This window comes from Odocoileus virginianus, chromosome 25 (assembly GCF_023699985.2).
Source record: "Odocoileus virginianus isolate 20LAN1187 ecotype Illinois chromosome 25, Ovbor_1.2, whole genome shotgun sequence".
NCBI classification, from domain to species: Eukaryota; Metazoa; Chordata; class Mammalia; order Artiodactyla; family Cervidae; genus Odocoileus; species Odocoileus virginianus.
The window spans coordinates 7497598-7503685 of NC_069698.1; the positions used below are offsets into that span (position 1 = coordinate 7497598).

Sequence of the window (6088 nt, forward strand, 5' to 3'; positions counted from 1 at the left end):
TGATTCTCTCACTCATCAGCATAGGAATTTACCCAGCTCAAACAAACTAGCCAGACCACATTCCATGGCCACAGCAGCACTTTCCCTCTGCAACGGTCCACACCCTGCAGAGTGCTTCTCAGTAAATCCGAACAAACCCACCTCTTGCCTATCGCTGTGTCTCTCACTAAAGTTTTGCAGTGAGACATCAGAGCTTGAGCTTCATTAGGTCCTGAGCCAGGCATCACAGGTTTTGGCTGGGCTCAAGTCCCGGGAGAGAGGAGCTAAAGGAGAGGAGGGGAAAGCAGTGGGAAAAATGTGCTGAGGAATCCCCTTCATAACCTGCCAGAAAATCTGCTAAATGCCTGACCTGTGCTCACAATTTTCATTGGCCAAATCCCTGGCATAAAGAAGATTAAGGAGAGAAGAACCCTCACCCGCTCGGGCAATTGCACCCACTGAAGCTTAGCTGTACACAGTGAGGGGGGTGGCGGGTGGGGGGTGGTTCCAGGAAACAAGAGATGAGAGATTGTAAAGGAATTAAGATTTTGTTACCGACCAATCATGAGCTCCCAGATTCGTCAGAATTATTCTACCGAGGTGGAGGCCGCCGTCAACCGCCTGGTTAACATGCAACTGCGGGCCTCCTACACCTACCTCTCTCTGGGCTTCTATTTCGACCGCGACGATGTGGCTCTGGAGGGTGTGGGTCACGTTTTTCGCGAATTGGCCAAGGAGAAGCGCGAGGGCGCGGAGCGTCTCTTGAAATTGTAAAACCAGCGTGGCGGCCGCGCCCTCTTCCTGGACGTGCAGAAGCCATCTCAAAATGAGTGGGGTAAAACCCAGAACGCTATGGAAGCCGCCCTTCTCGTAGAGAAGAACCTGAATCAAGCCCTGTTGGATCTGCATGGCCTGGCTTCTGCCCGCGGAGACCCCCACATCTGTGATTTCCTGGAGAACCACTTCCTAGATGAGGAAGTGAAACTCATCAAGAAGATGGGTGACCACCTGACCAACCTCCGCAGGCTGGCTGGTCCCCAGGCTGGGTTGGGCGAGTATCTCTTCGAGAGGCTCACCCTCAAGCACGACTAGGAGCTTCTGGAGACCAGTGGCCTTTGAAGAACCCACCTAACATCAGGGCTGCCTGAAGCCCCTCTCTGCAGCTACTAGGCAGCTTTTTAACATCCTGGAGCCCTCTTTCAAGCCTTGGACCAAATGGAAACAATAAAGCTTTTTGCAGCAAAAAAAAAAAAAAGATTTTGTTAGGCATACATCCTTCCGGTCATAAGAGTGAGAACCTGCTTTCTTAACCGGAGGTCTTCTGGAATCTTGAGACAGCTGCGTGCACTTTTGGCTGAGTTTGTTTTCTGTTGTCCTGATTCCCAGCACACTGGGCTTCTTGTCATTTTCCCTGAGATGGGTTTTCTTCACCTTCAGCTTCCACTGCAGGAGCTTTCACTGAGTTGGGCTTCTGCTGTTGGCCTCCTCCTTGCAGGGGCGAGCTGAGGTTGTTTCAGCCAGGTTAAATCTGAGAAACAGCACCCTAGATGTTGGCGGAGTTTGTGATTTCCTCAGTTCTGTCTCATCCCGACAAAAATTTGAAGCAATGGACAGACCAGAGTTACAGCTCCTGGATGGGCCAGTGTTGCAGCGATGTGTTACAAATCAGTTTTATTTAGAAAGTGAAGGAAAATGCATCCCCGAGCTCTAACCCATTTCCTCCTAATTCCATTTAAGTATTTATCTAATTGTTTTATTCTCACTTATACTGCAGTTACAGTGGTCTTTTATTATTTATACTTATCAAATCTTAGCAGTCACTGTGCTTTGATACATATGTCTTAATTCCTCACTTGACTCAAATTTGGAGATACAATTAAATATCTCTTTCTAGAGAGACTATCCATAGGACATCTTTCATCCTTTTTTTTTCCCCCTTCTTTCTGGTCTTCCTATATTTTGCCTTTGAAATGATTATAGGTGTTTCCTGGTTGTATGTTTGTGTGAGTGTATGTGTGTGTGTGTGTTTGCATATGCACATATATTTCCCTTTATAGATACAATGCTGTCTACAGCTCCTACACATATAGCATATAAGAAAAGGATTCTGATTGCCTTTCTTTCACTTAACAGGATCTAGACTGGGATCACTGGAAGATGAAAAATTCTCAGTGTAATGGAAAAAGAGCTGGAACAGTATCTTCTTGGCATCTGAATGCCCCTTTTTTTCTCCCAAACTTTTCTGGGGCTGATAATGTAGACAATGAGGTTTACACTTCCTACTGCTGCAGCCAAAGTAACTTTCACAAGAGAAATAGTAGATTTCACTATTATTTCACAGGAGACAATGTAATCTCAGTATATAATAGCTCTCTCCTCAATGGCCCTTCCAATGCTTGCTTCTGCATCCTATTGACATGAATACTTTGGTACCTTTTTTAAAATTATAAAACAGATGTTTAAAAGATATATCTGGGGTTGGTGCACAAAAGGCCACGTCAGTGAATTTCTTTTTTGTCTAAAGACTTGGCAGTGTCTTTGAATGTAGGAATAATTTTCTGGGTAGCAGAAAAACTATCAAATCACAGTCTGCCAAAATGGACATCTATTTTCTTTCTGATAGTAGCTATACATACACCATGTTCATAATGGTGAGGTTGTCTTGGTTACTCTTGTCTAAAGGAAACAAGAAGTTGTTGCTATGGGGAACATTGTTGACAATCTTGAAAGAGATGAGATATTTTCATGGTTCACTTCCATCATAAACATGCAAATATCAACAACAAAATGGGAACAGATAATCATATTTTTATTCTATGCTATTTTTTTTTCTTTTATCATCACATGGGCTACAACTATGATGCAAGTGAGCTTAAACTCTCTAAAGCTGAAGACACAAAAGGACCCCATGTCATATTTAATACTATACCACTCCTTTCAGGCTAGTGGAATTGTACTCCTAGAAAACAAGGATGGGCTTCCCACTGGTCACATGCTTCCTATTCTCAGTTGGGATGATGCAATGAGCACATCATAAAAGTCAATTATGTAGTTGAAGACATTAAAGAGGCTGGCAATGATTAGAACAGTTTCTGTGCTGATACTGTGGAAAATTCTTAAAGAGATGGGAATACCAGACCACCTGACCTGCCTCCTGAGAAATCTGTATGCAGGCCAAGAAGCAACAGTTAGAACTGGACATGGAGCAACAGACTGGTTCCAAATCAGGAAAGGAATATATCAAGGCTATATATTGTAACCCTATTTATTCAACTGATATAAAGAGTGCATCATGCAAAATGCCAGGCTGGATGTGAAGCACAAGCTGGATTCAAGATTGCCAGAAGAATAACAATAACCTCAGCGGTGGCCTTAGGACCATAAAAGGTCAGTTTTCATTCCAATCCTGAAGAAAGGCAATCCCAAAGAATGCTCAAACTACCGCACAATTGCACTCATCTCACACGCTAGTAAAGTAATGCTCAAAATTCTCCAAGCCAGGCTTCAGCAATATGTGAACACAGAACTTCTAGATGTTCAAGCTGGTTTTAGAAAAGGCAGAGGAAACAGAGATCAAATTGCCAACATCCACCAGATCATCAAAAAAGCAGGAGAGTTCCAGAAAAACAGCTATTTCTGCTTTATTGATTACACCAAAGACTTTGACTGTGTGGATCACAATAAACTGTGGAAAATTATGAAAGAGATGGGCATACTAGACCACCTGACTTGCCTCTTGAGAAACCTGTATGCAGGTCAGGAAGTAACAGTTAGAACTGGACATGGAAAAACAGACTGGTTCCAAATAGGAAAAGGAGCACGTCAAGGCTGAATATTGTCACCTTGCTTATTTAACTTATATGCAAAGTACATCATGAGAAACGCTGGGCTGGAAGAAACACAAGCTGGAATCAAAATTGCCAGGAGAAATATCAGTAACCTCAAATATGCAGATGACACCACCCTTATGGCAGAAAGTGAAGAGGAACTAAAACACCTCTTGATGAAAGTGAAAGAGGAGAGTGAAAAAGTTTACTTAAAGCTCAACATTCAGAAAACTAAGATCATGAAATCTGGTCCCATCACTTCATGGCAAATAGATGGGGAAACAGTGGAAACAGTGTCAGAGTTTATTTTGGGGGGCTCAAAAATCACTACAGATGATGACTGCAGCCATAAAATTAAAAGACACTTACTCCTTGGAAGGAAAGTTATGACCAACCTAGATAGCATATTAAAAAGCAGAAACATTACTTTGCCGATGAAGGTCTGTCTAGTCAAGGCTATGGTTTTTCCAGTCATCAGGTATGGATGTGAGAGTTGGACTGTGAAGAAAGCTGAGGAGTGAAGAATTGATTCTTTTGAACTGTGGTGTTGGAGAAGACTCTTGAGAGTCCCTTGGACTGCAAGGAGATCCAACCAGTCCATCCTAAAGGAGATCAGTCCTGGGTGTTCATTGGAAGAACTGATGCTGCAGCTGAAACTCCAATACTTTGGCCACCTGATGCAAAGAGCTGACTCATTTGAAAAGACCCTGATGCTGGGAGGGATTTGGGGGCAGGACGACAGAGGATGAGATGGCTGGATGGCATCACCAACTCGATGGACATGAGTTTGAGCAAACACCAGGAGTTGGTGATGGACAGGGAGGCCTGGCGTACTGTGATTTGTGGGATCTCAGAGAGTCAGACACGACTAAGCGACTGAACTGAACTGATGCAGATGACACCACCCTTTTGGCAGAAAGTGAAGAAGAACTAAAGAGCCTCTTGATGAAAGTGAAAGAGGAGCGTGAAAAAGTTGGCTTAAAACTCAACATTCAGAAAGCTAAGATCAAGGCATCTGGTTCCATCACTTCATGGCAAATAGATGGGGAAACAATGGAAACAGTGAGAGACTTTATTTTGGGAGACTCCAAAATCACTGCAGATAGAGACTGCAGTCATGAAATTAAAAGACACTTGCTCCTTGGAAGTAAAGCTATGACCAACCTAGACAGCATATTAAAAAGCAGAGACAGTACTTTACCAACAAAGATCTGTCTTGTCAAAGCTATGGTTTTTCCAGTAGTCATGTATGGATGTGAGAGTTGGGCTGTAGAGAAAGCTGAGAGCCAAAGAATTAATGTTTTTTAACTGTGGTATAGGAGAAGACTGTTGAAAATTCCTTTGACTGCAAGGAGATCCGACCAGTCAATCCTAAAGGAAATCAGTCCTGAATATTCAAAGGAAGGACTGATGCTGAAGCTGAAGCTCCAATACTTTGGCCACCTGATGTGAAGAACCAACTCATTAGAAGAGACCCTGATTCTGGGAAAGATTGAAGGTGGGAGGAGAAGGGGATGACAGAGGATGAGATGGTTGGATGGCATCACTGACGCAACGGACATGAGTTTGAGTAGGCTCTGGGAGTTGGTGATGGATAGGGAAGCCTGGCATGCTGCAGTCCATGGGATTGCAAAGAGTTGGACATGACTGAGCAACTGACCTGACTGACTGACTGATCAGCTGCTCAAACTTGTCAAATCTTTTTGCTCTAATTTTCTTCATCATGTTGCAAGAATGTGGCACTGCATAAGAAATTAGGCCTACTTAATGAATTTTCAAGGAACATATGTTTACTTTCCAGACTTCATTTCTTATTAAAGAAATTTCATAAGCTTTAAGACAACACCTTTCATAAAAGAAGAATTTTTTATAAATGATACAATGTTATTATACACAATTGAGTTCAACCTTCCCACAGTGGTACATGGGAAGTTAGCAACTGAAGCAGTCATATATATCAAGTAGCATGTGCCAAGTCACTTAAAAAGAATAATTTCACATAGAAACTGCTTGACTTTTACTTAAATAACAATATATATATCTCCTTAAAATAATTGAAATCTACATGATTTTTATTATCAAATGATTCTCAACACAAATTTTTCATGCCATATACCTGCTTCGGGATATACACTTTATATCACATGGTTAAGAAACCACAGAAATCATATTCTCTCCCTCTATTTTAAAAAATCACCTGAACCTGTAGGCTTGTCTTTGGACTTTCAGATATAATTTTTAGGCAGGAAGGTTTCTAAATACAAATATTATTATTATCTTGT

General features: G+C 42.1%; 1 pseudogene; it reads left to right on the forward strand.

Annotated features, from left to right (window-relative positions):
- The first annotated feature begins 533 nt into the window (after positions 1-533).
- On the forward strand, positions 534-1234 carry LOC139031088 (ferritin light chain pseudogene; annotated as a pseudogene).
- The last annotated feature ends 4854 nt before the right edge of the window (positions 1235-6088 follow it).